This window comes from Prionailurus viverrinus, chromosome B2 (assembly GCF_022837055.1).
Source record: "Prionailurus viverrinus isolate Anna chromosome B2, UM_Priviv_1.0, whole genome shotgun sequence".
Lineage (NCBI taxonomy): Eukaryota > Metazoa > Chordata > Mammalia > Carnivora > Felidae > Prionailurus > Prionailurus viverrinus.
In genome coordinates, this window is record NC_062565.1 from 152,451,429 (window position 1) to 152,473,812 (window position 22,384).

The window sequence follows — 22,384 nt, forward strand, 5'->3', positions numbered from 1 at the left end:
TCTGCTCTGATGGGAAGTTGTCAAATACATTTTCTCCCGGCTTCTGCTACCAGAGCCTCCGCATCTCACCCCGCCACACTGTGTCCCCCCGTCCCGGACTCCATGCGAGCACATTTCTCCACACTGGGTCACCTGCCACGTTGACAGACACGCCCCCACCCCCATAAGATGAGCTCCCTGGAGTATAGCGGGTCTGACTGTGCATCCCATGGGCTCCCCTGGTCAGGCAGGGGTTTGCAAACTGCAGAAGCACTGAGGCCCAAACCAAACAAAGCTCTACCGGGTGGCAGAGCTGGGTGACTGTGACCCTGGATGCCCCATGCGGGCTCATCCAGCTTCCCAGATGTTCCACATCCTGGCACACAGAGTCTGGACACTTGTCCGGTGCCCCGGGTGAGTGCGTAATGCTAATTATAGCCAAAGCACAGATGTTCCAGAAACCCAGGCCCCACACGGCCTGCTGAGGACCACAGGGGGGCAACTCGAGCCCTTCTTTGAGGCTGGCAGGTTAACACCCCTAGGCACCCACATCCCGATCCCCAGTACCTGGCAAGGGGAATTCAGGCTGGGAGTCAGCTGACTCTGAGATGGAAAGAGTGTGCTGGCTTTCACAGGTAGGCCCAATGGGATAAGGTCCTTAAAGGCAGAAGACGGGCAGGAGAGGAGGTCAGAGTGGCATGTGTGAGAAGGACTCGATCTGCCGTGGCCAGCTGTGAGCACAGGGGACAGAACCGCAAGCCAAAGGCTGTGGGTGTCCCTGAAAGCTGGAAAAGGCATGAAGTGAATGCAAGTTCTCCTCTGGAGCCTCCAACCCCCCGAGGCAGCAGCGTAGGGCCCCCACAGAGGAAGGAGATGCATTAGAAAAGAATTAGGTTTCACCAACTGAATTTAAGAGAGAAATAGCTCAGAGTCTATAAAAAGTACTTTTTTCTTAGAAAATTGTTTTTTTATTTACATTGTATCAAATGTAAAAAAGACTAATGATCAATAATAGTAATAACCCACATTTGTGTCCAAATTTAGACTCACAAAGCACACTAACATGTGTTATATCATACAGGCCTCCAGATGAAGCCTCTGAGAACACGGGTGCTGTGCCCGAGTCTGCAGGTGGGTGTGGTCGCGGTCAGGGCCACACTCGAGGTCAGCTGGCTATAAGCGCAGAGAGAGCGCGGTCTCGGGCTTCGCACCAGGACTCTCCTCAGAGTTTGCAGACAAATGTTTGCAGAAGAATCGTCTTTGATTTTGAAAGTCGAAGATTATTTTCAACATTAAACTCAGCTCATTCTCCAAGACTCAGAAACAAAAGCAGGAAGGATGTGATTCCCCAAGCCTGTTTCACATCGCCTCACCTGAGCGGACACCCAGAAAAGCCTGAAAAGAGAACAACCGGGAAAAAACACATGGGGAACGGCCTTCAGAAACCTTGCAGGGACGAGGCGTTGCTGGAGCGTAACCTGCCGGCAGCCTTCCCTCGAACCCTGCTCCAACCAAGTTCATGACATCAGCAACAGCACAGTCTGGACGTCCTCTCCCTCAGAACAACAAACGGACCCTGCGGCCCTGGGACACCGTCCCCGGTGCACCTGCCCTGCTCCTCACCTGCTCTTTAATTGGACGCGCAGCGTCCGAGGCCTGTGGAAGTGCCCCCCGCCCCCCGCCTGGCCTCCTTCGTTAGCGCGCGCTCTCAATTGATTAAATGGATGATTGATCATCAGGCTTGAGTCATTTGTTTTCCAGACCTCGTTGGCTCGGAACGGAAAGTGATGCGCAACCTTCGTTAGGGAGCAGCGGGCGTCCATCACCGCCCCCCGCCCGCGCAGACGTGAAGTGGGGGCTACCGCGGGCACCAGAGCCGTAACTGTCGCCAGCGTCCCCTCCGGCCGGTGCGTGGCCTCCATCAGTTCCGCCGTTTTGAGGTGAGCGTCCCCAGCAGGCTGCTGCCAGGTGCCGGTCACACAGGACACACTGCTTCCATCGTCCAACCAAAAGCCGCCCAGATCCCCATCTCCTGGCACCTAACTGTGTTCCCCTCCCAAACACAGTGATGGTCCAGGGCCATGGCCTATGCCGAGCTACGACCCTCACAGAAGAGGCCACCGTGACGGGTCGAGGGGACAGCACCCGCAGGGCAAAGGGCAGGATGCCCGTGTTTTCCACCCTTCCCGACTTTACCTTTCCCTAAAGGCATAAAACCAAGTAAGCCACCCTGGAGCTAGTCCTTCAGCAAGGGGACCAGGGGCTGCAGGATGAGGGCCCAGACAGGCCCTGCACAGTGGGTGATGTCAGCACATGCAGCTAACCCCGTCCTATGGTCTACACCGACCTGGAACTCAGGTATCACCTACATACTATCTCCACTGACTGGGGTCTCAGAGACCATGTCTTCTGACTCTACACGAATCTTCAGTGAAGGAGAAAGTCTTGCTCTCAGTGACCAGCTGCAGAAAACGGCCAGTTGGGCTGCCTGGGCGGCTCAGTCAGTTGAGCGTCCAACTCTTGGTTTTGGCTCGGGTCGTGGTCCAGGGGTCATGGTGTCGAGCCCCTGCCGGGTTTCTGTGCTGGGCATGGAGACTGCTTGAGATTCTCTCCCTCCCTCTGCCCCTCTCCCCCACTCCCGTGTGCTCGCTTGCTGGCTCTCTCTCTCAAAATAAATAAGTAAACATTTAAAAAAAGAAAAAGGAAATGATCAGGGATAATACTGTCCCATGACGGGAACTCTGTAATGTGATGGCAACAGTGTATCCTGATGGGAACTGTATCATGACGGAAGCCCTGTATCACGTTATGGTATCATGGCCACACTACAACATGGAGGTAACGTTGTATCGTGACGGGAACACTGTCCTGTCATGATTACATGTCCCATTGCCATGCCTGGTGACAGCTGCACCAAAGAGCAAGAAAGAGAGGAACACAGCTGACACAGATCCCAACGCGGCTGTGAGAAAGCACATGGAAAATGAGAATGAAGTTGGCCCACCCAGCTGCACGGAGGCCCTTCATGCTGTACAGCGGGGCCTGGGAGTGGGGGGGGAGTGAAACAGGGAGTCCGATGTGACTGTCACATGTGTGCCTAAGCCACGGAGCCAAAGCTTCGCCCATCCTTCAAGTTGATAAGGGCTTTTCCCTAGGTGTGGGTCCACAGGGGAGTGTTTCTGGCATCTCTCTTGCCTCACCCACAAATTCCCAGTTTATCTTTCTTTAAAATTAAGCAAGGATTGGAAGTCAAAGATGAAGCATCTATATTTTCACCCTCAATCTTTTGACAGTTGTCTTACCCACTGCAAATGTAGAAGCAATGTTTTTAGCAACTTGACTTCATCAAATCTTCCCCAAACATTCAACTCAATCTTCATAAAGACATCTTTCTTTTTTCAGACTTTACTGATTTGCATGCCACTTAAATAAATTACATAATCACAATAACAACAGTCATAAACAGACTTAGAACCGAATACCCTAATTTTGGCAGCAGTAAATGGGGCCAGCGATGGTAGTGGAGGTCTGGCCACCAGGGCTTGCAGAAGGGGTGAGGCTCCCTGGCCAGACTAGACCGCCTGGCACGGGAGGTGAGAGCAGGACGTCTACGGCGTCGAGGGCAGTCAGGGTCACGTAAGCATCTTAACATCGGACTGGAGGGAGGGTTGCTGTGTGAAGGCCAACATCAAGGACCACTGGGTGTGGCCTGGCTCTTGCTGGTGCCGCTGACTTGTAGGCCAGGAAACAGCTCTTGTCCAACCGACCAAATCACAGATTCAGGCTGAGAGGTGTGTGTTTACATTTGTCACATGATGAGTCGTGATCACACTGGAGTTTGGAGACTTTAGGTCTCCAGAACCCACCAGCTTCCTAAAAGGCTTCGAGAGAACTCACGTGTTTGACATTTACTTTAACTGGGGTTTTTTTTTAACTGAAAACCCTTTTCTATTTACACACGCGTGTGTATGCGTAACGTATATATGACATGTTCTCGTGTAACGGAGGCGTGGCGCAGGAAGCCCGCCCACAGGCCGCTTGCCCCCTGCACACAGCTCGGCATCAGCAGCGCTGGCCGCCCGCAGCCTCACCGTCGTGCGCGCGGCCTGTGAGTATTGTCGCAGGAGCAGGAGCAGGACAGCGCCCGCCGCCACCCTCCCCCACCCAGCCCACACCGCCCACACCGGCTCTCCGAAACCCGGCAGTCTTTCAGTACAGTGCTCCAGCCCATGGCTCAGTCCCATCCAGATGCCGTGTTGCAGACCGGTCGACATGCAGAGAGTCAGCACCTACAGGAAGCGAGAGCGTCTCCAGGCTCAGCACGCACGACTCTCGCGGGCCCTCCCGGGAAGAGCACGGCTTTCAAATCACCTCCAGGGCCCGCGCCCCGGCCCTTGGCCAACGTCCGGAGTGGAAGCCACACCACGGGAATGGGTGCCGGGTTCACTCGGCACCAGCCCCGCAGCTGGGGGCCCTCAGACCGTGTTCTCCCGCGGGTGTGCGTCCCGCCATCCCACCACGATCGCCCTGGGGCCTGGATGACAAGAATCCAACTTGCGTGTCTCCCGTTCAGGAATGGTTTTACCGTCTGGATTTATGTGCCGTCAGAATTTTCCGGGAACAAAACCGAACCGGCAGAACCATCCTGCTGGTGGCAGTTCACGCAGAAGAGACGGGGTGCCCTGGAAAGACCCTGTGCCCGCCCCGGGGCCTGCTCCCAGAGGTGACACGTACGTACCTCCAGTCCCCCTCGCACCGAGGGGACAGAGCGGCCTAAGAACAGGCAGCCGTCAGCTGGTCAGGAAGGGGCAGGGAGTCTGCCCGGCGTGGGGGCCTCATTAGCCCCCCGTGGAGAGCCGACCAAGCAGCGGGGCGGCCTCCTACTGCCTGACCCCTGCCTCCGCTCATTCTTCCACAGATTAATTCCCCAAGCTGACAAATCACAGTGCCCAGTGTGCCCGGGGTCACTCAGTCACACTGGGTTCTGGTCAGTGTCAACCACGGCTTTACCCAAGGGTTGGGGGAACGCCGTGGAGGAGAAGGCATCCAAACACACCCGTGTGAGCTCGACCCAGAGAGGGGGCTGTGCAGGGAGAGCGCTCTCAAAACCTGGCCAGCGGCGAAACACGACCAGGCAGCCCTGGGGTGGCGCAAAAGCCCCTTCGCGCCAGACTCCTGAGGGTGTTTGAATACGGAGGTCGTCCACGGAGAGACGCGAGGGCTGTGGACGCTCTGTGCTCTAGGATACGGGTGCTGTCACCCGGAATAACATCCTGCATCTGCGGACTGTTTTTGCAAAAATATCCTTTGCATGCAGGTGTCATTTACTCTCTCAAAGGCCAGGGTAGTAGAAATACTACCCTATTCCTCAGACAGAAAACCTGAGCCATGGCATCCGGGGTCACCACAGCTCCGGGCTGAGGGCACCCCGCACACGGCAGGTGTTCCTAAGACTCGCTACGCGCCAGGGTACGTGGGACTAAAAGCAGGGCTACCAATTTGGCAAGAAGAGCAAATCTGAAGTCTTGTTGCCGAGACTTTCTACGTACAAGGAATGGTCTAACCAATACTAAGTGACAGGCCGAGACTATGAGACGGGCCCCCGTGCCCAGCCACTCACCTGCCTAGCGGGGCGGCCACGTACCCCAGCCTCCGTGCCCAGGGACCCGTGGTGCGGGTCCTCTGGGGCGTGGCCCTGGGTTCAGGATTTTCAACAGTCCCCAGCGCTCTGAGCTGCAGCCCAGTCACCCAGCGGAGGCCGCCAGTGCCGCATCCGGAGAGCCCCGTGCACTGACGCACCCCAACAGTGGCAGCAGCCACTCCTGGTAATAGTCTCAGACTCCCGTGCCCTTACGTACCGGAAACCATAACGAGTACTTCAGACGCATAAAATGGCTTCACATAACCCCCAGGACCACCCTTTGAAGGCACTGTCATTACCCGTCACAGATGGAAACAGGCGCTGAGGACCTTGTCTCACCCACACAGTGGGAACCTGGCTGTCCCTTTGCCCGGAGACGCGCCCCTGCCTTTGGGCTACAAACAACTAGCGGGACTGACCCTCGGGCACAGCCCTTTCTCCGGTCACTTCACCCGGGACTAATTCTGGTCCAGTGGGGAAGATGTATTTTTGCAAGTTCTGATCTCAGTGTCTACTTTTATGACCCTAACTATTATAACGATCTCCTGTGAGCGTTACGTGCATGTATTTGTGTACACATATGTATACGCACACACATTTACTTACTGGGTATCTATATACGTTTCTCGTACGGTGAGTCATGAAATGTGCCTCTCCAGCCAACAAAAAGATCAGGTCAGCACAAAAATGTCGTGGGGCTGCTTTTAAGACCACTAATTGATTCCGCTGCCTGGATATCCACTTGCAAGGCACCCCCAAAGCCTCAGAACATGGCGGCACCAACGGTCCGGCAACAGCTGCCTTAAGCCGAAATCTGCTCTCCACCGAAAGGGTGGCATCAGATGGCTTCTCGTTTTACACACTTTCATTTTTGTAACAGCATCCCCGCTGTCAGAGCTGCTGCCGGTGGGTGCGGAACGGAGCCCGGGGCGCTGACGTGGTGAAGGATGAGAACACACAGCAGGCAGAGGCCTGGTGCCCGTGCCGCCCAGACCCCGACTCCAGCCGGCGAGCGCGCCATTGCTTGGGTGCTGAGCCCACCCTGTCCGTTCCGGGTGAGGGCACGCACACTCGGCCCGGCTCACACACGCGTGCACGCACACTCGGCCCGGCTCACACGTGCGCACGCTCAGCCTCACTCACACGTGCACACGCACACTCGGCCTCACTCACACGCATGCACACACACTCAGCCTGGCTCACACACGCACACACTCAGCCTTCCTCACATGCATGCACACTCAGCCTCGCTCACACCTGTACACGCACACTCGGCCTCGCTCACACGCATGCACGCACACTCAGCCTGGCTCACACATGCACACACTCAGCCTTGCTCACATGCACGCACACTCAGCCTCACTCACACGTGCACACGCACATTCGGCCTTGCTCACATGCACGCACACTCAGCCTCACTCACTCACACACTCCTTTTTCACTCACGTGCACACACTCAGCCTCGCTCACACACGCGCACACACACTCAGCCTGGCTCACACACACGTGCACGCACACTCGGCCTCGCTCATATGTGCACACGCACACTCGGCCTCGCTCACGCGTGTGCACACACACTCAGCCTTATTCACATGTGCATGCACACTCAGCTTTGCTCACATGTACACACACTCATCCTGGCTCACACACGCGCACACTCAGCCACACTCACACATGCGCACACACATTTGGACTCACTCACATGTGCACACACTCCTTTTTCACACATGTGCACACACTCAGCCTTGCTCACACGTGTGCATGCACACTCAGCCTGGCTCACACACGCGCACACACACTCGGCCTGGCTCACACGCGCACACGCTCAGCCTTCCTCACATGCACGTGCACTCAGCTTTGCTGACACCTGTACACGCACACTTGGCCTCGCTCACACGCACGCACGCACACTCAGCCTCACTCACACGTGCACACGCACATTCGGCCTTGCTCACATGCACGCACACTCAGCCTCACTCACTCACACACTCCTTTTTCACACACGTGCACACACTCAGCCTCGCTCACACGCGTGCACACACACTCAGCCTCACTCACGCGCGCACACACACTCAGCCTGGCTCACACACACGTGCACGCACACTCGGCCTCGCTCACACGTGCACACGCACACTCGGCCTCACTCACGCGTGCGCACACACACTCAGCCTTATTCACATGTGCATGCACACTCAGCTTTGCTCACATGTACACACACTCATCCTGGCTCACACACGCGCACACTCAGCCTCACTCACACATGCGCACACACACTTGGACTCACTCACATGTGCACACACTCCTTTTTCACACATGTGCACACACTCAGCCTTGCTCACACGTGTGCATGCACACTCAGCCTGGCTCACACACGCGCACACACACTCGGCCTGGCTCACACGCGCACACGCTCAGCCTTCCTCACATGCACGTGCACTCAGCTTTGCTGACACCTGTACACGCACACTTGGCCTCGCTCACACGCACGCACGCACACTCAGCCTCACTCACACGTGCACACGCACATTCGGCCTTGCTCACATGCACGCACACTCAGCCTCACTCACTCACACACTCCTTTTTCACACACGTGCACACACTCAGCCTCGCTCACACGCGTGCACACACACTCAGCCTCACTCACGCGCGCACACACACTCAGCCTGGCTCACACACACGTGCACGCACACTCGGCCTCGCTCACACGTGCACACGCACACTCGGCCTCACTCACGCGTGCGCACACACACTCAGCCTTATTCACATGTGCATGCACACTCAGCTTTGCTCACATGTACACACACTCATCCTGGCTCACACACGCGCACACTCAGCCTCACTCACACATGCGCACACACACTTGGACTCACTCACATGTGCACACACTCCTTTTTCACACATGTGCACACACTCAGCCTTGCTCACACGTGTGCATGCACACTCAGCCTGGCTCACACACACGCACACACACTCAGCCTGGCTCACACGCACGCACACTCAGCCTTGCTCACACGCACGCACACTCAGCCTCGCTCACACATGCACACACATACTCGCCCTCGCTCACACATGCACACACTCAGCCTCACCCACATGCATGCACACACTCAGCCTTGCTCACATGTGCACACGCACACCTGGCCTCACACGTGCACACACACTCAGCCTTATTCACATGCGCATGCACACTCAGCCTTGCTCACATGCGCACACACTCGGCCTGGCTCACACACGCGTGCACGCACACTCAGCCTTATTCACATGCACATGAACACTCAGCCTTGCTCACATGAGCACACACTCAGCCTCTCTCACAAGTGCACACACTCAGCCTCACCCACACATGCGCACACACACAGCCTGGCTCACACACGCGCACACTCAGCCTCGCTCACACGTGCACACGCATACTTGGCCTCACATGTGCACACACTCCTCCTTTTTCACACACGTGCACACACTCAACCTTGCTCACACGCATGCACACACACTCAGCCTCGCTCACACGTGTGCACACACACTCAGCCTGGCTCACGCACTCACACACTCAGCCTTGCTCACATGCACGCACACTCAGCCTTGCTCACACACGTGCACACACTCATCCTCGCTCACACGTGCACACGCACACCTGGCCTCACACGTGCACACACACTCGGCCTCGCTCACGCGTGTGCACACACACTCAGCCTCGCTCATGCACACACACACACATGCGTGCTACAAGATAAGCCCAGTTTCCAGAGGCCGAGAGGGTACTTGCACTTATACACACACGTGTGCTTGGGTTTCAGGATCGAACGTGTTAATTCTCCATCTACCTCATCCTTCCTATTAAAAGTATCAGAGAGCATCACTCCACGCTGCGCAGAATAGCAGAGTAATGACCCCTCCTCTCCAAAGACGGTCATGCCCCAGCTCTGGCATCCGTGACTGTGTTGTGTTAGTGGACGGATCCTGGTTGCTAATCAGCTGATCTGAGTTGGAGCGGCCCCGGGCAGCAGGCAGAGGACTCAACCCCACATCACTGGCTCTGAAGACAGAGGCTGGGAGGCAGGGAACGCAGGGGCCTCTGGACGATGGAGAAGGCACAGGAACAAAGATGACTTCTCCAGAGGAGACCAGCCTCTGACAGCTGGATTCAGCCCAGTGAGGCCTAGGTCAGATTTCTGTCCTAGAGAATTGTGGGAGATATGTGGTTGTTGTTGAGACATCAAATTTGTGACAATTTGTCACAGCGGCAATGGTTAACTAATTCAGTCCTCATTTCAAGGAGAAGTTCAGCATTTGCCGGATTAACATGCACGCACACTCAGCCTTGCTCACACATGCACACGCACACTCGGCCTCGCTCACACGTGCACACACTCAGCCTCACCCATGCGTGTGCACACACACTCAGCCTTGTTCACACACGTGCACACACTCATCCTCGCTCACACGTGCACACGCACACTTGGTCTCACTCACACGCGCACACACACTCGGCCTCGCTCACACATGTGACTGGCTCGCCTGCCCTTCACAGGTGGAAAACCGCAGCTGCCACCCCACTCTGGCCCCGAAGACCTTCTCCATCAGGCAGCCCTCCAGGGATCTTAAAGAGTTCTAGAAATGTGAGTGTGGGGGAGGAAGAGGGACACATTAGGCTCGGGCTCGGTCTTCCTTCTCCCCACAGGCCTGTCCCCGGAGCCCTTGGGGCTCGCTGGTCGGGCTCTGGCAGAGGCAGCCTGGCCGCACGAAGACGCACGGTGGGCTCTGGGCTCAGAAGTGCTGCGGAAATCCCTGCACGCTGTGCTTACACCACCGTCCGTCCATTAATCCCATTTGCTGCGAGCTCCAAGGCCGGCCCCCCAGCACATCACCCGGAAGGAATGGGTCTCTCGAGCTCATGGCCAACTGCCAGGAAGTGGTGACTTCACCGAACCAATGGCTGTGGACGGCAGCCCACAGGCCCCGCTGGCCGCCCGCCCCCTGTAGCACTCCAAGCGCAGGGGCTCAGGGTGGGCGTTCCGCAAACAGGCACCCGTGGGTGGGTCAGGGGCGGCTAGCGGTCCCAGCCCGTCTCCCCACGTCCCCCCACAGGCCGTGGTCACGAAGGCGCCCCACTGCCCTCTGTTACACCCACACTTGCTCCCTGGTCCTGGTTTTGGGCCACATCCTCACTTCCCGAGGACTTGGCTTTGTTACTAGAAAGCAGGCCAGCAAACCCAGTGAAGGCCCTGCTCAAGCCGCCCCAAACCGAGAGGAAAACTCGTTCTGTACCTCAGTTTTGGGTTTTAAAGGTGAAATAAATAAACTAGATGAGATTAGAATATAGGGAAAGTGATTTTACAGAACTGGACACCCATCAAGGGGCAGGAGGTTGGTTTCTTTATTCACAGCCTAGGGAGTAGTGGGGGGAGGGCAGGTGGGGTCGTGAGGAGTCACGCAGGGTCACACGGGGTCACGCGGCGGTTATGAGGGATTGGCACGGGCGGCCCCTCAAAGGCCGGGCTGCTCCCCCAAGACACCCTGCACTCAGGTGCTTGCCTCTGGGGCCTTCACCTCCACCTTCGTCTACACCGATGGCCACCCAGCCCACACGCGTCAATGGGCCTGAGAACTGGAGTCAGCCTCGGAGGGAGGTGGCCACGTAATTGTCACCACTGGGACAAGAGTTCGGGAGGCCAGCGGGATGGGCCGCTGTCATAGCATCCCCGGGCACCGGACCCACCCGATGCTCACTGGGCAGCGGCATGGGAACGCCCACTGCCCCTCGGGTGCCCGGGGGCCAACCACCTGCTAGACGCTGTGACTGTGCTCTCACCGGGCACGGCCCCAGATGTCCATTCTGTGCCAGGCCGTCATCCCGCAGGTGAGGAAGAGGGGCTTCCGGGCAGTGTGACGCCAGCCCGCTCGGCACCTTCCCACACACTGCCGTGGCTGTCGCTGCGCCCACCGCTAGCACAGACCTGGAGCAGCAGAGGGCCGGGGGGGGAGGCCGGCCTCTCGCGGCCCGGCCTCTACCCTCTTCCTAGGCTTCTGCCATTCTCTTGGTTCCAGTAGGAACCAGCGTCCAGGCCCAGCCCGACCCGCCTGGCTCTTGTGTTCCACCTTCTGCAATTTCAGGGTGTGCACCCTCCCTGCTGACCTGCCTCCGTGGGCCCCTCCTCTGTCCCCAGCCTGCAGATCCGGGAGGCCAGGGACCCTCCTCACTGGAAGCTTCTGTCGCTTGCTGGTTGGTGTTTGTTCCTGGAGGAATGGAAAGGAGGTGGCCTCGGGCTTGTGTTCTCCGCCTCCTACACACACTGCATTTTCCTGGTTGAAGGGAGACTCCTGCCAAGCTGGGACTCCAGGTGTCCTGCCAGAGGGGTTGTCTTCCCAGGTCGCAGAGCAAACGTGGTGGCTGCTGGGCCTCCAGGGGAGAAGATGAAAACATGGTCTCTTTCCAGCATTGACAGGGCTCCGCATACCCATTGCCCTCCCTTCAGGGCCGGCCCTCTGGCTGGACGCCGAGCCACACAGGGCGCAGATGTCCAGCTCGCACTTAGAAACACCCCGTTATTCAGAAAACTCCCCGCCTCTCCTCTCCTAACCCAACACTGCGAGACTCGATTTCCAAGCACCGTGTTCCTGGGGCTTTAAAAATAAAGTCTGCTGGGAAGTCGTGGGCAGGGGAGACTGGCCCACGGCCGGGGTTGCGCTGCAGGAATTCGGGGCGGCCCGCAGGCAGCTGGCGTCCGCCTCCTCGCCCGCAGTGGGGAAGGTCCTCAGTAGGCCGTGGCTTCCGCCCAGACCGTGGCTGTAGGAGCCGTGGACACAGAAGCAGCTGCAGAGCAGAATGCTTTTTGTCTGTAAGACACTCTTATCAGGCGGGACGACGGGACAAACGTGGTTTCGAAGAGAAGCAACCTCGGGTCAGGGGCCAACAGCGCCCCGGTTGCTCAGGGAGCTGCAGGGATGCAGCTAGGGCGGTGGGGACAGAAGCGGCTTCCAGCATATCGCGTAAACAGAGACGGCACTGGGGGGGTGGGGCTAGTGAAGCCCAAGGAGGAACAATTTGGTAAAATCTGAGATAACAGTTAGAGATACTTTATCTTTACTCTCAAAGAGCCTTCGATTTTTAACATTTCTTTCAAACAGTTTTGGAAGACAATTTCATGCTGTCTTTTTAGGAGAAAGAGAAACTGAAAATAAATGAGAAGGAGTTTCTGCCCACGACGGTGCTGGGCTGTTTGACTCCACAGAAGACATTTACACCACAAACTCCTATTGCTTTGTTCAGAGCAAGGGGGGAAGCGAGAGGAAGTGATGGCACTGATGTCCGTGAGCCCACGCGGGAGAACTCCTCCGGGGCCCCGTGTCTGCCGGTCGCTGCTCTGCTCGGGGACGGGTTGGCGGCCGGCCAAGGGGGGGCGTCAGCCTAGGCTTCTCCCTGCAGGCGTCCGGGGGGTGAGCACCCAGAAGCCGGGCTGGACCGGGAACGGGGCCCAGCCACCTGCCCGCCAGCCCACACCCTCTGCCCCGAGGCCTGGCTGCTCTCGCTCGTCACCGGGGAGCTCAGCTGCTGATAAGCAAGAGGAGAAAATCCTCTCAAGAGGCTGGTCTGACTCCAGGCTCCCCACGTGCGGCTCTCCTTGGAGCACATTCTGCTTGTGCCCCTGCCCCAGACCGACGCGCCAGGCGAGGGGGGCACCCGAAGGACTCGGAGCAACCGGTGCTCAATACGTTCTACCTATTTCTCAAAAAAACAAAGAAGGTGCGTTTCTGTGGTCAGACAGCTTTTCTCCCTGTGGGTCTCCCCAACATGGGTCCCCTGAGGGCGGGATGAGTAACATCTCCTATCCCCCACCCCGCCCAGGAACACCCGTGCCAGAACTGGGGTTCCACAAAATTCTCTTTGGGAAATGTGCCCGGTCCCCACAAAGAATCCTGCCACCTGGCCCTCCTGCTCGAGGACAAAGAGGACATTTTTCAGAGGGTGTCCCCAGTGAGACCTCCTCCCTAAAGTGTCCTGAGGTCAGGGGCGTTTGGAGAAAACAGCTAGCAGATTTTTACCGAGGATTTTAATTGGTCATGTGGGTGGATTCCCCACCAGACTGTCAGCCAAAATCCAAGCTAGAAGAACAAGGCCTCTCCTGTTCCTGTGCTGCACCCCTTCCTCAACACTAGAGACTGACGAGGGCCTGCTCCAGGAGGGACATTCTACATCCTGAGTCACCCAGGCGAAGCAGGGAGGGCCCCTGCCTGTGACTTCAGCATGCGGACTTTCCAGACATGTGGCAGCTCTGTTTCTGTGACTTAGCATTTTCCTGGTGCCAAAGACAGCTCTCTGTCTGGGACTTACAGTCAGTCAGGTTGATCCAGAGTATCTGAGCCACCACAACTGGAGAAGACAGGCCTTGGGGGCCATCACAGCTGCGGGAGGAGACGGGCCCCGGGGGCCCATCACAGCACCTCTGTGCTTTAGTTACAACACAAACAATGGACAATCAGGGTTTGTGTCCTTATGCGGCCAAACAAACAGAAATCACAACAATCTACAGTTAAAAAACTCCTTGCTTATATATTATAAAAATAGGGACTTGATAATTATTTGGCCCGTATAGGAATACCACCTAGATAAATATGAGATTAAATATGAACACAGACTGTCTTACTTTTCCCAACTCTAAAGAATTTTTTAACTTGTGAACTATGCTTCCCCACCCTTTTCGCTTTCCATAGGAAAATGCTCAACTGGCTAAAACTTTCAGAGAGTAAATAGATCCAGTCACAGTGTCTCAGGTCCTCACTCGGGTGTGGATGCAGGTGTAGACGCAGTGTCGTCTGCACTCACAGGCATCCCGTAGCCCTGTGTTGGACTTCAGTGGGCATCAGGGCACACAGCCTGGGGTCTCTGTGTCCTTTTGAGGTGACCCCGTCTGGGCTGCAGTTTATGTCCAGTAGGTAGGGTGACTGCTGACAGCCCAGGGACTGTGACGACTAAGGGGTCTCTTCTCTTCCAGCGAAAAGCAGCCTACTAGCCCCCGTGTGCCTGTAGGTAATGCCCAGGGACAGGGACAGGGACAGGGAGGGACAGAGGGCTGTGCTGGCTCCTGCCTCCTCTGAGGCAAAAAAGACAGCCTGCTCACCCTTCCCTGTCCCTTCGGCAACCATGCACATTGTCGATGTGAATTTAGCAGGCGGGCAATAGTAGCTTACCTCGGGCCCGCGTGAATCGTGAATCCAACAGGTGGGACACGAAGCTCTGTCCCGCCACGTGTGGAGCCCTGGGAAAGAGGAAGAAGCAGTGTGTGGCCACGGCGTGGCCGTGTGATCCCGTTTCGGAAGCCCATGACGTGCCTGACTCCGTTCCTGGCCGGCTTTGCCCAAAGAATTCACTGCGGGGCTTCCCAGTTTTTCACCAAAAAGGAAAAAATTAAGTACTTATTTATTATTTTCTTCTTTCCTCCAAAGGCAAAAAGCTTGAAGGTAGCAAAAGGAACGTAAGTGAGCAGCAACCGTGCACCAGGTGAGGAAGACCATCTCCCGGAACTTTCAGGGGCCCGGGGCCAGTCGGGCAGCAGGAGGCCACTGGACTCTCTCTTCACCGGTGTTCATGACGACTTCCTGTGAGGGCTGTACAGGTGCACGGGGACTGCGTGAGCTCCGTGTCCCGTCCTGTCCTGCAGTCTCCCTGGGGACAGGGCCATTCACCCCACCACCCGTCTGTCTGCCTCAGCCCGAAGGATGGCAGCTAACTCCTAAAATGAAACCATCACCACGATGGCTCCTTGGGACCAGGGACGGATGGCCCCTCTGGTGCCAGGGCCAAAGGGAGAGACGAGGAGGGCCAGGCCTTGGGCACAGCTTGAATGTGGGTCCGGATCCAGGCCCAGCAGCAGAAACCGGGTGTGGGGTCCCTGTCCCAGTGAGACAGGCAAACAGCCACGCCTCTCATTCTGTCATGCCGGTCTCTCCCACTTGCCCTGGGAAGCTGCCTTGTAAATGCTTTAGAAACCAATGTTTACAGCAGAGAGGGCGGGGTCAGGACGACCGTCATCAAAGCCGGTTTCTTCTGAAGTTCAGAAGCTTTGGTGCAGGAAGTTCCCATCCCGTCCCCCATGCTTCCCACCTCACTCGTTCAGGTTCTTCTCCTTTCCTGTTTCAGCCAGAGACAGGACACGGCGCCCACCTCACCCGCCCACCTCACCGCGCCCAGACCTGATGGGTTCAGAAGGAGGCAGAAGCCTCAGCCCGCTGGCCCTGCGACGGCCCCTCCTGACCCCAGAGCCGTCCTGGGCCAGGGGTTTCCACCCACCCTTCTCCCCAAGTCTGACCCAAACTCCCGGGTGGGCAAAAATGTGAGTCAGGTAAGAACCCAGAGGAAGCAGACTTTGTATGCAGGCGAGTCCCGGCCAGGGGCCCGTAAGGAGACGGTGCTGTCCGGTCTGTGCTGTAGGACACCGGGCGCCCCGACGCATCGTTGGCCATAGTATTCGCCCATGGGGAACCGATGAGCCTTTGAATCATGGGGGACCTCGTATGCACACACGCACATCTCGGAACACAGCCCCCCGTGTGTTCGTGTCCACCCACCCAGGAACCAACACCGACCGGGTTCCTGGCCTATGAGTCGGCCGTGGAGGCCGTGACAAACACCACCTCACGGCCGTGGAGACCCGAGCTGGGGCCACGGCGTCCAGTCGGGACCCATCCCAGGCCTTCCCCCGCCTTCATATTGTCCTCCTCTGAGTCCTTCCCCGTAAGGACGACAGTGGCTGCATTAGGGCCCACCCTGCTCCCTGCTCGCATCTTAACTGCTTGTATCTGCAGGGACCCTATGTCAAATAGGGTCACATTGTAAAGTGCCAGGGGTAAGGACCTCAACGTAAGAATTTGGGGGAGGCACAACTCCACCCATAGCGGTCCCCTTGTTCATTCACCAGCCACTGGATGACGCACCTTCTGTAAGCAGGGAGCAAGGCTGGGGTCATCTCCACACACTGGTGACCCCAGCACCTCAGCCCCAGGCAGGGCCCATCTTTCTCCGCAAAGTAATGGGCCAGCGGCCCCCAGGTTTCTCACGTGTTAGGACTGTGAGAGTCGACTCTTCCTCTGGTCTCAGACCACTGGAGGGTCAGGCCTCTGTCAGCCCTGTGCTGCGTGGCCAGGCAGCTGAGGAAACACGTCCACGTGCCTCCCCACGAGCCCTTGGCTGCGCCACACCACAGAAAGAGCACACAGACAGCACTCAGCCTTTGCCCTCAGTCCCCCCGGGGCCTGCCCACAAGCAGCTTCCCACAGCCCCGGCCTCATTCAGGCCACCGTCACCGTCCAGCCCCGGCTGGGACATCACCCCCTGTCTGACTCCTGAGTTCACTTGTCGGTTTGTTCGTAATCCTTCAGGGCTGAGTGTGGTTTCAACGAAGCGCAGGACGAGGACTAGGAGACATGCTGGGGAAAGCAGTCTGGAGGGCCCAGGATGACAGTGCACGTCTCAGGATGCAAGCAGCCTGTCCTGCACCTGCCCATCCAGGAGCACCACCACCAGGTGCCCCACCGGGTGCTGGGGACCAGCCCTGCCTTCCTGGGCTCACTGTCTTCTGTGGAGAGACAGCCCAATAAACAGACGCACAGCAGGGCGACTGCTGGTCAGCACACAGTGGGGTGACAGCCGGTCAGCACCGTGGAGAAAAATAAGGCGGGAGAGTAGGTTGGGATGAGGCTCTCCCTTGTGCGTGCCAGGAGGCCTCTCTGGAAGGCGACACTGAAGGGCGTGTGAATGAAGTCAGGGCCAGCGGTGAAGTGTCGGGGAAACAGACAGAGGAGCAGCGAGTCTGAGGCCCTGCGGGGAGAGCGGGCCGCGGAGCCCTGGGCCAGACGGGAGACAAGAGCTCTCCGGTGCAGCCCTCGGGGCGTTGGGAGCCCGGGGTGTGGCCTGACCTGGGTGCAGATGGCGGGCACGTGGGCAGGGCTCTGCAGCCAACCACGGGAGGCATGGAGTCTAGCCCGCTGACCCTCGAGGGGCCGGTGCGTAGACTGCGCCTGAGACCAGACGCGGGGACGTGGCCCCGGGGCTGTCAGTCCGCGCGGCACCCACTGCTGGCTTGAGGAAGATTATGGAGAAGCAGACGAGCTCAGTGAGCAGGGGCAGCTCCCTGGACACCCGAGTGCAGATACTGGGGAGCTCAGGACGGGCTGAAGATGCACGTTTGACAAGTTTGGCATCATCTTGAGGGCCGTGACCTAAACAAGTCCCACGGAATGAACCCAGAGAAGCAGGTGGAGAGACTAAGGACCGGCTGGTAGGTGAGAGGGGTCCTGGGAGGGGGTGGGGGGGGGGGGGCGAGCCAGGCTGCCTATCGCCGATGGGCGGTGGTGCCACCAGGGACTGAGCAGGAGGGCGGCGGGGCCCAGGGTGGGGAGCCAAGGGGCTTGTCTCAGTGGGAAGGGGCCGTCCCATGGTTGTTCACCGTGGGGAGATGGCCCAATGTCGGGAACAATTCTCTCCGTGGAGACTTCTCTTTCTCTCTTGCGCTACATCTTCAGGCATCGGCGTCTACTGCCTTTGTACTTAGGAAACGGGAGTTACCGAAACGGGCCTGGCCCACGCATCTTGCCCGCTAACCTGCCCACACTCGTGACAGGCTGGGCCCCCCAGGCTCCCTCCTTCCGACCTCACCTCTTCTGATGTAAGGCGTCTTCCCGGCCAGGATCCCACGTGGTGGTTTGCAAGTTTGGGTGGGAAAGTCTGATCTTGACAAAGACTGGGATCTGGCTTCAAGAGGCCAGGTCACAGAGGGAGACAAGGCAAACCTTTTGTTCCCGAACAAACCCAGTGAGCAGAGGCCAGATGGCTGAGCGACTCCTCACGAACCCCAGGACGCCTTGGGTTTTTTTTTTTTAATTTTTCTTTTTTTTACATTTATTTATTTTTGAGAGACAGAGAGAGACAGTGTGAGCGGGGAGGGGCAGAGACGGAGGGAGACACAGAATCTGAGGCAGGCTCCAGGCTCCGAGCTGTCAGCACAGAACCCGACGCGGGGCTCGAACCCACGAACCGTGAGATCACGACCGGAGCCGAAGTCGGACGCTTCACCGACTGAGCCCTCCAGGCGCCCCAGGACACCTTGGGTTTTGAGGTTCCCTGAGCAGAGCAGCAGACGCTGTGCTGGTCCATGCAAAGCCCACACTGTCGGGACCAGGCCAAGTTAGCCCTTTGGCTCCTCAGGGAAGCCGCTGACCGTAAACTCAGGAGCAGACAGACCGCAGGAGCGGCTGCCCTCTCGGCAAAGATGCCACCACGTTCTGTGTGAGGGTCTCTGCACGCTTCGGGAACACCACACAGCCACTCAGCCTCCCTGTTGGCCTCCTGCCCAAACCTTCACCTGTTTCCCTAGCAACCAACCCTGAGACACCTTTCAATTTGCAAAATATCAGGTCAAAAGAGAAGTGTTAGAATTTGCCATAAAAATAAAAAATAAACATCTTGATTTGTCAAAAGGGTTCGAAGAATCCCAAGAACATACCGCTGCACAAGCAAGAACGTTCGCCTGCTCTTCCGGGCGAGGGGTCTGGACGTACAGCAGGGTCTCAGGGGCACAGGAGGTGCACGTGGGGCAGCCTGTGGACCCCACGGCCAAGCAAGAGGGCCATGGTCACCTCCTGCTGCCGGAGCCCCTGTTGAGCTCTGGGACACTGCCTTTTGGCCTGGGGGACAGAGGACACATGAGTCTGAGGCCAGGACCCTGTGCCGTCCACACGTGCAACACCATTCGTCCACTTCTGTGCTTACAGAGCACAGCAGCTGGAGGTCTTACCCGAATCCTGGTAGAGGAACCGGCAGTGCCAGATTCTGCCAAGGCCACGGCCGCCCGAGCCCTGGACGAAACGGAAGCTGTGTTGGGCGGCTGCTCGTAGCAGGCAAGGAGGCAAGGCTCATCTCTTATGTGTCTGCCAGGTAAGGACGAGAGCCATCCCTCTGCTGGAGCAGGTGTCTGGACATCTGTGGGCAGGGGCAGCTTCCACGGGGCCGGCAGGACGCTGGGCCGGGACCAGAGCTCAGCTGTTCCAGGAGCTGAACGGCCGAGGGCCGCAGGCCACAGGGCGGGAGGGCTCTGACTCAGTGCAGCCGGCAGAGGGTGAGCCCGATCGATTTCCAGGCAAGTGGGGATCCCCCCAGGGGCTCCCCAGGGACCCCCAGCCTCTGTGCAACTCCAGCCCTTGCCTGGGCCCTGCCTCCACTCAAGGGGCATAGGACACACGACAGCGATTCATGCCACAGGACGCTTGTGCCAACTCCTGAGGCTCATGCAGGCGGCCACAGGTGGGGACACCTGGGTCACAGGTGGCCGGGGGCAAGAGGCCTCTGGCCTCCTGTTGTCTGGAAATCATGGGACTCACTCTGAAGTAGCATGCCTGTCAAGAATTCAGTTCTTGGTGACAAAGACTCAGGAGATGCTGAGCCCTCTCCTCGCCGTTGATGCTGGTGCCACCGGGAGCATACCTGACTTGCTGAAGCCAATAAATTCAGAAAGGACGAGGCCCCCCGGCCAGTGGTAGGTGGTGGTGTTTCCAGGAGGGTTCGGGATCCCATCGGGCCCTCCCCAAGGAGAACTGCCATTGAAACCGTGAAGATTCCAATAAAATCGTTTTTCCTCTTCCTGCCATGCTGCAGGTGCTTCAGGGCTGCGAGCTGCGGGAGGCCACGCTTTGCCCAGGTTGTAAACAGCTACAACACCGATCAAAGGGGCTACACAGACCTAATCACAGAGCTTGACAATGAGGGCAGTGGGGGTTTCGCCTGCGACAAAGATGGACGTGGGGGTAAGATCCCGATCCATCCTGAGAATGCAGGGCACTTTCCGGGATCCCCTCCTGGTCTCCTTCCCTTCCTCCCCTCAGCAGTGGGACCGGACCACACAGTGGACAGTCTAAACTCAGATGGCCTAGTGGTCCCTGCATCCAACATCCATTTCACATAAAAGGTGGGGAGGGGGGGAGATTTTCAGGTTCAAAGAGAGAAAGTAAGCCCTGGAACTTCCCTGAGAAACCCTACCACTGGGAATACAGTGAAGAATCCGGGAGCAGACATCCCTCCTCCAAGTGGCTTAGTGACAGGCACAGGTGTCGCCCTCGAATGTCCTTCTAGCCCATCTCTAAAGGAGCGCCAGGGAGCTCGGGGACAACAGTGCCTCGCGCCGAACTTGGTCGTGGCCACGAGGGTACCACCCAGGTCCCTGGTGCGGAGACTGAGAGTACAGGGCCCGAGTCTCACTCCCGCTACAGAGACTGAGTATGTCCTGGTGTTTTCTCCTCGCCTGGTTGCGTCCACATTGTACAGGCCACGTAGGACTGCGTTGATGGAGCCAGAACTGGTGCCCGTTTGCTATAAAGGACCTGGCGTCAGGCAAGGAAGGTCACAGTATCTACCGGCGCAACGGGAACCACTTCAAAGGGTGCAGTTGTGTCATCCAGGGTCCCCGCAGAAGCCAAACTGACACGACACATATGTATACAGGCAGAGAGGTGGACCCTGAAGACCTGGCTCCCGCAGTTGTTGGGGCTGACGAGTCGAAGTTATGCAGAGCAGGCCAGCAGGCTGGGATCTCAGGCAGGATGTCCACGTTGCTTCTTCTTCGGGAACAGTCTGTCTGTTTCTTTGCGGGCCTTCAGCTGTTTGCACGTTATGCAGGGTCACCCACTTTCCTGAAAGTGGCCCGATGCAAAGTTAATCTCGTCCAAACAATACCTCACAGCAGCATCTCCCCGAGCGTTTGGGAGAACACCGGGCACTATGGACCAGCCTGGAGGACACGTGAACCGAACACTCTTGGACCCTGAAGTCACGTACTCGGCAGTCTGGAAGTCTGTTCCTTCCGTACGTCCCCTCTGGGAAGCAGGGAAGGTGCAGGACTGTGCCTCCGGGAAGAGGCAGCCTTGCCAGCGACAGGCTCCTTGTGTCTCATCCAGGCTCTCGGCTCGAGTGACGGCGTCTCAGAGGCCTACAGGGGAGGCCTCGGTCGCTGCGCCCTTGTGGAAAGACTGGGCTCAGAACTCACGTGCAACCCGGCACGAAGAACAGTCTCAAGCTGACTCCCGTCTTGCTGCCCCCCTGCTGCCGTGTTCTGGGGACCAGGAGGCCTCGCTTTCGGTCCCCAGGCCCCACGGTTCCCTGGGTGTCTGCCGGCAGCTGAGCAACAGTCTGGGCCCCAGAAGGGTTGGGACCTCAGTCACTTGAAGGCCACCAGCTCTGACATCAGGACCAGAGCCGACGCCTCTGGAGAGGCCCCGAGAGGAGGGAGGCCTCAGGGACATGTCTCGTGGTGCAGCACGTCACGCCCCCTCCCTGCTGGCTCTCTTCCGGGGCTTAGCAGTAACTGCTCTCGGAACAAAATCCAGAGCCATAAACATGAGTGGGGTGCTGGGACCCTCCCCTTCCTCCGAGCCCATCCGAGGCCCCGCCCCCGCTTGCTCTGCTCCTGGCGGCCACGCTGGCTCTGGCTCTGTCCTGCAGACGCCACGGCCTCCCCCATCAGGGCCCCTCGCCCCTCCCCCGAGCTGCAGGGGCTGGCCCTCCCTTCCTCCTGGCTCACCATGCAGGCTGCCTCCCCAGGTGTCCCTGACCACTGGCCACACCGCCGCCCCGGTTGTCTCTTATCGAAACCTCGTCGACCGCAGAATTGCCCTTCTCAGACGTGGGGCTCTCCGTGCTGTCTGCTTGTTTAGCACGATGCCCCAGGGCCCGGGCTGGAGCTGTAGGTGCTCAGAGGACAGTGGGCACCCAGCTCAAGGCTC

The 22,384-nt window shown here is 58.1% G+C and overlaps 1 long non-coding RNA gene across 1 annotated transcript; it reads right to left on the bottom strand.

The window, feature by feature from the left end:
- Positions 1-1,006: 1,006 nt before the first annotated feature.
- LOC125166811 (uncharacterized) lies at positions 1,007-15,459 on the bottom strand. The gene is made up of 3 exons (XR_007152544.1): positions 14,807-15,459; positions 11,754-12,017; positions 1,007-1,374 (listed from the first exon to the last, which is right to left on the bottom strand). It is a non-coding gene; the product is annotated as an uncharacterized LOC125166811 (long non-coding RNA).
- Between the last annotated feature and the right edge of the window lie 6,925 nt (positions 15,460-22,384).